The following is a 10413-nucleotide window of genomic DNA, read 5'->3' as shown; positions in this document are numbered from 1 at the left end:
ATACATAATAGAATATAATAAATTGAATCAAACAATACAAAAAAAGTTTTAAAAAATTATTCAAACTTTAAAAAAAAAAAAAGACTTTTTCAGAACTTTGACTTGTAAAAATTTTATTAAATATTAGTTTAAATTCAAACGGAGCTATGTTTTACAACTTCAGGAAAAGTTATTAAAACAACTAATTTCGATAGAATAAGCTCAATGAAGCATTACGAAAAATATATGAAGTCGTTAAAGCGCAAAACGATTATTTTGTATAAAAAAAAGATAAATAAAAAAGTCGGCTAATTCATAGCATAAACAGTCGGCAGATTCAAAATCTTTAGTGCTCCCTTACTCCTATTTATTTTAGTAGAACCGTACATTTTTTGTTGGTTATAGGTATCCAGTGTTGCCACACAAAGAGTTAAATACAATAAGGATCGGATGCCAGTAAGTTAGAAATAATGGTATTGGCTCCTTCAAAACCTGGCTCTTTCATACACACTCTCCCCTATCATGTTTGCTGATGACACTAACTTATTCTTTTCCGATAATAACATTTAAAAACTCTTCTATACTATGAATGATGAACTTAAAACTATATCCAAATGCTTTAGATGCAACAAACTATAAAATTTTTATTGATGATATTGAAATAAAAAGACATAATGTAACAAAGTTCTTAGGTGTTTTTCTTGATGAAAACATTACATGGAAAACGCATATCAACTATATTAGTACAAAAATTTCTAAAAATATTGGAATTTTATGTAAAACCAGAACATATTTGTGTAAAAAAAGGCTAACTCAATTTTACTTCTCTTTAATTTATAGTTATTTAAATTATGCTAATGTTGCATGAGGAAGCACTGAAAGTTAAAATGTCTTTATCGCCGTCAGAAACGTGCGATCAGTTGAATAAATTTTGCGGATCGATACACTATTTCCAAACCACTTTTTATTGAAATGAAAATTCTTAATATTTATAAGCTTAATGTTTTTAATGTTTTGTACTTTATGTATATGTGGAAAAATGATATATCTTTACCCATTTTTAAAGATCTCTTTTGTTTGAAACCAATTAATAAATATACACTAGAAACAGTAATTTTATACATGAGCCCTTTTGTCGAACCAAGTTTAATCAGTTTTGTATTGCATATCGTGCACCCTAGCTTTGGAATAAAATTGCTTTGTCCAATTTCAGCGACAAGCGTTTTATCTTTCCCATTTTCAAATATAAACTGAGAAATTTAACTATCTTAACGGATGATGTAGTCAGGTTTTTGTAATTGCAATTTTATATTTTCTTTAGAACTTTTATTGCTAATTACATTTTATTTTGTTAATTATGTTTTAATGTAGCTTATATACGCACGCTTGTAAAAGGTTTCGCTGATAAGATCAGTACGATCTTCTTTCAGAAACCTTGTTTGTGTTTGTGAAAGTAATTTATTTACTACGACAGCGTAAATGTAAACTTAAGGAAAAATAAATAAAATATATATATTATATACATATATATATATATAAATATATATATATATATATATATATATATATATATATATATATATATATATATAATATAAATATATTTATAATATAAATATATTTATAATATAAATATATATATAGTATTGTAAATATATTTGTAATATAAATATATATATATTATATATATATATTATATATATATATTATATATATGTAATATAAATATATACATATATATATATATATATATATATATATATATATATATATATATATATATATATATATATATATATATATATATATATATATAATATAGAGCTAATATTAACTCTTTGATTATCTGCAGTATCAATTTAGATTGCGGACAAGCAATGGATATCACTTCAAAAAAGTTGTGGACAAGAATAAGTAAACTAAAACTAGGGGTGGGAGTAACTAAATTTAGTCGACTAACTTTTTAGTCTAACTAAATTTAGTCGACTAACTTTTTAGCGTAACTAAAATTAGTCGACTAACTTTTTAGTTTGACTAAATTTAGTCGACTAAGTTTTTAATTTGAGAAAAATATATTGTTACTATTACCCAAAAAATACTTTTTTTAAATCTTGTTATGTGTTAGTTGTGAAGTGGTTTGAGCGCCATTTTTTTAATAACATATTGCTTTAAGTTACAATTTAGATCTCCATGGCATCTTTTTCAAAGTTGATTTTCAGAGTTTTTCAAGTTTTTGGAGAAAATTTTTTTTTCTTAAGTTTGCGAGATATACACTTGGAGTTTTGTAATAGTAAAAAAACTGTATCCAATTACTCCCCCCTTATTACTAAGTAACTTTCAATGAAAAGCGGTTTAAATCTGGATTTAAATCGCTTTAATTAGAAATTGAGATTAAAATCTCAATTTCTAATTAAAATGAACCATAAACTATTAGAAAAAAAAATGGTGCCATATTTTTGAAATGTGTTGTATGCAGAAGCTTTTTCGGATTTCTTTTATATAATACCAGCAATCATTTTTTGAGGTAATAATACCTAATTTATTTTGTTCTACACTCATAAAACGCAGTTTTTACAGTGACGACAATATGATTGTAGTTGTTAGTAACAATTACACAATATAGAAATAATAAAAAACATTAATTGCGTAACAATTTGTTACGCAATTAATGTTTTTTATTTTTTCTGTATTGTGTAATTGAATATATATCTTGTTCAACTCTCAATTTTTATTTTTTTTTTAATTATTATTAAAATGCTAATAACTAATTATGTATTCGGTATAAAGTATCAGCTGTTTTTGGCGGAGTTGTTCTACTAACAAACCAATTTTTATTTAATTCAATGAAAGAAAATGTGGGGCAATACACAAATTATATTACGTATTTTAAATTTTTTAAAAACAATAAATTTTAATGAATGTCTTTAAGTTGATTTATTTGTCTTAATTCATATTATGTTCATATAATTTCTCAACACAACAAAATTTAAGGAATGTCTTAACTGACACCTCAAAGTAATGGTTTCCCGCTATATATTAGATAAACCGTTATTCTCAAATTTATATTTAAATTTACTTTAAGAAATTGCATTTTTAAACTATGTCGAAAAATAATACGTTTTCTCCAATTGAATATGCTGCTCCAATATCTGATTTGATGAATCTGACGAAGAAAAGATTGGATAAAAGAAAGACTATAGATGAACAAAACCCTGCAGATCATAACGATAGCGAAACAAGTTCAAGTTTTTCATACGGTCAAACAGAAATTGAAGTTGATGCTCAGTCCATTGAAGAAGCAGCTAAAACTACATACGAATATTACTCAATCGAGGAGGAAACATCAAAATGGATATGCAATCAATGTAATAGTAACAGAACTAAAAAGTACTCTTGTAAAACATCAAAGAGTATATTAGATTACCATCTTGAACATGATCACAAAATAATAACGCCGAAAAAAAAACGAACTATGAGTGGCTTGTCAAAAGAAGTTAGCGATAAGATTGATAGAGCTCTTTTAATTTTCATTATTGCCTGTTGTCTTCCATTTATGTTGGTAGAAATTAGTGCATTTAAAGAATTTGTTTTGTGTTTAAATCCAAAGTATAAAGTGCCTTGCCGAAAAAAGTTAAGATCTCTTTTAACTGATTTATATCGAGAAAAAGTTGAACTTTTGAAATCAAAATTATTATAAAGTTAAAGTTTTATCTATTACTACTGACGGATGGACGTCCTGTCAAAACTATAGTTATATATCTGCAACTGCACATTTCATTTCTGACAAAACAAATTTCATCAGTTTTTGTTTGGGCTTTGCATACCTTAATGGCCGCCATGATGCAGATAATTTAAAAGAGGCTTTGCTAAAAATCGTAGAAAAGTTTAAAGTAGATGATAAAATAATGAGTATAGTATCAGACAACGCCAGTAACGTACGCAACTGTCTAAATTCTTTAAAAGTTTGTTTAAACATTCAACCAATAAGATGCATGGGACATGTTTTGCAATTAGTTGTTAAAAATGTCATAGATTTAGTTGAAGAAGGTGAAAAAGATAGTTCGTCTAAATTCTTTTTCATTGCAAGAACATTAACTAAGTGCAGGAAAATTGTTACATCTTTCAATCATTCTTCTCAACTTAATGATTTATTAGAGGAAAGTCAAACACGACAAGGTGTCGAAAAAAATCACATACTTCATTTGATTCAAGATGTGAAAACTCGTTGGCACTCTACGTTTCTCATGGCAGAGCGAATGCTTAAGCTTCACTCCTACGTAAAAGATATCTTTAATTCGAAACAACAATACAAAGATATGAGAAAATATTTACTCGATGAAGATGAAATGGTTAACTTAAAAGAAACGATAAATGCATTATTAAGCTTTAATCAAGTAAGTGTTTTACTATCTGGCGATAGGTATGCAACGTGTTCTTTAATTATTCCAAGTATAAAGTACCTTGAGAAGCAGCTGAGTAAGAATAAAAGTGTGACTCCTCCTTTAATTGTAATATTGAAATCACATTTGTTAGAATCTTTACAAACTTACAAAGATTCATATGAATTAGAGAATAATTCCTTTTTATTGTGTGCCACTTTTTTGGATCCAAATTATAAAAGTTTTCAATTCTTTGAAAAGTACGAAAAAAAGAAATATTTAAAAATTGTGAAAGAATTTTTGTCAGATTTTTATCTCTCAAAAAGAGTTGGTGAAATAATTCCAATTAAAAAGGTGACAAAGGAATCAAAAAAATTTAAGTTGTCATTTGAGGATGAAGAAGATGATTCCGGAAGTGATAGTGACAAAAATGTAACCTTCAGGGGCGGATGCAGGATTTTTTGTGGGTGTTGCCTGTTTTTTGTCGAGTTGCCAAAATATAGTCGGCGATATTTTTTTGTAAACCCCTCCCCCGAGCTAGCAAGGGAGGGGGGGGGGAAGGTTGCAAAAAAATATCGCCGACTATATTTTGGTAATCCGTCATCAAAGCGGCATCAGTACTTTATTATTACTTACTTGGCATTGTTCTCAATTACCCATATAAAACAAAATTATAAAAATATTGCCTTGGCTATTCTGTTCATAAATTAGACATTTTTTACTTGTCTAACCTATTTAACGAAGTGCACCAACAAGAAGGTAAGCCATAGGACTTTGCACTCCATCTGTAAACTGTCATGTGGCCTAAGGTTAGCCCTCCATTTATGGATTCTTTCCTTTTCTTGATAGGCAGTTAGTGTAAAGTATTTGTATTGTTGCCTTAGGTTAGCCCTCCATTTCTGGATTCTTACCTTTTCTTGATAGGCAGTTAATGTAAAGTATTAATAAAGTTGCCTAAGGTTAGCCCTCCATTTATGGATTCTTTCCATTTCTTGATAGGCAGTTTATGTAAAGTATTAATATTGTTGCCTTAGGTTAGTCCTCCATTTCTGGATAGGGTTTTTTTTTTTAATTTTTTATGTTGGTTTTTCTAATTTTCAATAAATAGTAATAATAGGTAACAATAAAAGTAACAATAAAAGGTAAACTTAAATATAAAATAAAATACACGAATATAGTCAATAAACAAAAAAGAAATTAATAAACTAATATTAGGTAAAAACCAACTCTAAGCGTCGTTCCCCTAAAACAGAAAAAATATTTAAAACTCTTTGTACATCAGGAATTATTTCTTGATGAATAGACATCAGAGCTAAAGAATTAAATCTTGACTCTGTCATGCGGCTTCCCATATAAGTTTTAAGTCTGCGTATAACAGAAATGCTCCTTTCGCATTCACATGTAATTGGAATTGTTCCCATTATTAAAAAACCTTCCCTAATGTTTGGGAAACCCTTCATATCAATAGACTTTAAAGTCTTTGTAATAGTGGATGGGATCACAGATTGATTGTTCCAAAATGTTTCCCACAAATCTAATTCAGTATGAATTGATGTAGGATGAGGCATATCCGATATATAAAAATGCAAAACTTCCATAAAATCTGACTTCCAAAAACATTTTTTTTAATTTTTTTTTACAACAGTTGCAGGAATACCAGATAAACCTTTGTAAAAAATCATCTCACCTTCATCAAATCTATCTTCTAATTAATTAAATGATCTAGAAGAGGAGATGTGATGGAATATTTGAAATAATCTGAAACTGTGTCAGAGGGATAATTATCTCTATAAACTTGTCTGCCACAGAGCCTTAGTTTAACTTCTGAAACACCAAGAGTCTTAGCTAGGTCAAGAGCAATTAAGTACCATTCGTTATGATAGACATCAATACTTTTTTTAATCTAAAATTTGAGTTTTCAAACAATTTATTTCATTACACTGTTGTGATATATCAAATGCTTTAGTTTGGAGAACAACAGTGATGGCATGGAAATAGTCCATTATTTTTGTTAGAACTTAGTTTTGTTAAAACTAAGCTCACAATAAAAGAAAAATTTGTCATAAGATTTAAAAAACATGAAGCTTTTGAAGAAGTATCAATATTATAACTCTTACCTTCATTGTATGCCATTTCTTCAATTGAATGAAAAACGGATATGTAGTTATCAAAAAAACATCCAGACCTTTAAGTTTCTGAACCCATCTAGTTTGACAATAAAAGAAAAATTTGTCATAAGATTTAAAAAACATGAAGCTTTTGAAGAAGTATCAATATTATAACTCTTACCTTCATTGTATGCCATTTCTTCCATTGAATGAAAAACGGATATGTAGTTATCAAAAAAACATCCAGACCTTTAAGTTTCTGAACCCATCTAGTTTGACAATAAAAGAAAAATTTGTCATAAGATTTAAAAAACATGAAGCTTTTGAAGAAGTATCAATATTATAACTCTTACCTTCATTGTATGCCATTTCTTCCATTGAATGAAAAACGGATATGTAGTTATCAAAAAAACATCCAGACCTTTAAGTTTCTGAACCCATCTAGTTCGACATGAACAAAAATAGCCTTTGAATTGATAAGTTTAATTCTAGATGAAATACCTTTTAACTTATCAGACATTGCCCCAGCACCATCATATCCTTGACCTCTACATTTTTGGATATCAAGACCAAGATCATCAATTGCAGAAAATTATGTTTTGCACAAGACTAAGACCAGTTGTACCAGATTTACATTCAATAAACCGTAGATAGTCTTTACAAATAACATTATCACAGTCAATGTATCTTATAACTAGAGATAGCTGTTCAACATTAGAACAATCAGAGGCTCCATCACACAAGATAGAAAAATAACCTGACTTTTTAATTTTCTTAATTAGAACTTCTTCGATTGTTTTTCCACAGCATTCAATAAGTTCGTTTTGTGCGGTTTTAGATATATAAGTTGCATTTTTAGGAGCAGAACGAATATGGTGCTCAAGAACTTTATCACCTGCTTCAATACGAAAATTTAAAAGCTCTACAAAGTTACCTATACCAATATTGTCTTTACATGTTTCTCCAATCTGTGAATGATAATTACTGTCATCACGATGACCTCGAAAAGCATTAACGTTGCGGCCAAGAAAAATAATTGTCTTTATAATTGGAATTAATTTATTTCGATTACTTATAATAAGTTTTTTTCTTAGATTATCTATGTCAACTTCAATCAGATTTTTTTTCTTGAATTAGATCTAGATTGCAGCATGTTCAGACAATGCATTGACATTTGATGAAGTCAACAATTATTATTGTGATCCATATAAGCACGAGTTGCATTACCCCATATTTTAAAAGGTTTTTGAATAAAGTTGATTATTGTGGTATTGTTTGGAATTCTGCTACCCAACATGGAAGGCAGTATGCTCCATCTTCAATCTGTGAGTAAGCTAACCAGGAATATTCAAGTAGCCATTTATGTGAAAATGATCTTTTTTTTCCCACCAGAAACAGGAAAAACAAAAGACAAGTTAGGAATAAATATTTTATTAACTAGATCTAATAACATTGAATCATCTTTGCCAGCAGATAGATGTCTACCGCGCTCATAGTAAGTAGAAACATCATAAAAAGGAAGGCTTGAAGACTGATCTGATGCACAAGGATTACAATTAAGTAAGATTGGATTAGGAGTAATATCAATACCTACATCTACAATTTTAGTTTCATTATCTATGCAAAACTTTATGTGAGATTGAACTAATGATTTTTTATTTGAAAATAGATTTTTAGGAGGTTGACAAGATAAATTAAGAACCTTAGTGGTAACAGAAGAATGCGATAGAACACTTGGCAAAACTGAACACGATCCTCTTTTTAAATCCCTTTTGACAAATTTCTTTAAGCATAACTTCTCTTTTCACAATAGGGACAAAATGATTTGGTGACCACATATCTTTATCCTTGGAAATAGAGCGACAATCAGTGTTACACCATAAAATACTCAGAATTTCTTTATTTTTTTTATGATCACCACGTGGGTATATACTCACTTTAAATAACTTTTTATATTTTTCAAGTCCAAATTTAGGAGAAACAGAACGAATTTGCCTATTTAACACTGTAGATAATGCAATTAAACAAAGAAAAGAAGCAAATTTATTGTTTCTGCAATAGGCTTCTTTTTTTATAAGTTCAGAAATATTTATATCATTTAATTCTGTAAAAGAATCAGAAGACTCAAATGAAACACATGCCATGAAAACACTAGAGAGTGAAGAAAAACTTTTAGATTCCACTTGGTTTAAGATTATTGGGTATCTTGAATAAAAGGTTGCTTTCTCAAAAAACTCAACAGAAGTTAATAGTCGAAGAATTTCATGTGTTTTATCTGATGAATTTATTAATAAAGCAGCAGAGTTGTAAAGACAGTTACCATTTTCCATTGACCTGTAAAGTCATATCATATATAAACTAAATATAACTAAAAAAAACATATTTAACTAAAGGTTATTCGTTAAGAATTATTGTTTTATAAACAAAATAAAACATAAAAAAACGCGTTTAAACTCATACTTTAAAACAATATAGTCTTCATTTTCTTTTAGCATGGGAATAAAAGCTTCCATTTCAGAATTTCTTAAAGAAAGAAGATCTTTGTTTACAACAGGAAACTTTGAATTTAAAGCTTTGAGATTATTACGAAGCTTTACTTTGTAAGTCGTAATATTAGGCAAATGCTTGGCTTTAATGGCATTGGATAGCAACAAATCCATAATTGCAAACAAAAATAAAATTTGTATTAAAAATTACTTTAAACTAATTTTTGATAAAACTTTAATTAAATACCTTTATTTTAAAGCTTTAATTATTCCTATAAAGTTTTTACGAATAATTAAGGCGTTATTGGAATAATTAAGGATTCATTTTCATATATAAACGGAACCGAGAGAACCCTTTTGATCCAACGTTCCTGCAATTTTTTTTTGTTGTCTACCGGAAATTCGGGTCAAATGAATCCTGAAACAATGGGGATTTTTTTGGCCTTAACTACAGCAACCAAAATAAATACATTGCAATAACGATTGATTAAAAGGGTTCTTTCGGTTCCGTTTACTTTAAAAAAAGAATCCTGATTAATAGCGGCGTTTTGAAACATCACGGAGGAGAGCGAAGTCTTTGAAACATTGTTAAAGCCGTGTATGTTTTTCTATATAGGCAATATTTATTTTTTTAAAGAACTCAGATATGCATATAAGTATACTATAAATTTAAGTTTAGTATTTTTTATACTATGAAACGGAATTTTTTTAGAACTTCTTAGAGTATTATGGGTGAACCTGAGCAACACAGGATACCCCCTAGATCCGCCCCTGACCTTAGATTTAAAAAAAGAAATCAGTGAATATATAAGATTGTCAGTGCACGAACAAAATGTTTTAGAGTTTTGGCATCAAAATCAATATGTTTTTCCAATATTGTATTGCATTTCAACGATGATTTTATGTACACCTGCTACCAGTGCACCAAGTGAGCGCCTTTTTTCTGATGCATTAAACAATTTGTATGCTAAGCGAAACAGGATGACGGCTGAATGTTTTCAAATGTTGATGTTTTTGTACGAAAATTTGGAATTTTTTAATTTGGTTTAAAATTGGTGCCATTTAATCAATGTAATACGGAAATATCTTGTTGTAATAATTATTTTTGAATTTATTTTATTCTTCTTAAATAAAAACTCTTCTTAAATTTAGAACTTGAACTGTTTTGTTTTAAAAACAATCAAACAAGGTTGCAACATGTTTAAAAAATGATTTTATAAAGTTGTTGCTCTCATGTTTGGGACAGGGGGGATCCCAGAAACTTGAGAGCTTTTATGTTTCCAGGCTACAATTATCGCAATTTTTTGCAAAGTATCATTATCCGATTTTCAATTTTTTTTTTAGAAAAAACCAATTGCTTAATTAGACTATAAAACTAAGTGCAAAATATGAACGTAGCAAGTCTTCCCGATACTATGTTATTTAAACTTAAGTTTTTTTACATTTGTAAATGTATTTTAC

The sequence above is a fragment of the Hydra vulgaris genome, chromosome 13 (genome assembly GCF_038396675.1).
Source record: "Hydra vulgaris chromosome 13, alternate assembly HydraT2T_AEP".
Lineage (NCBI taxonomy): Eukaryota > Metazoa > Cnidaria > Hydrozoa > Anthoathecata > Hydridae > Hydra > Hydra vulgaris.
The sequence above is the reverse complement of the archived record's forward strand: the minus strand, read 5'-3'. Positions refer to the sequence as shown.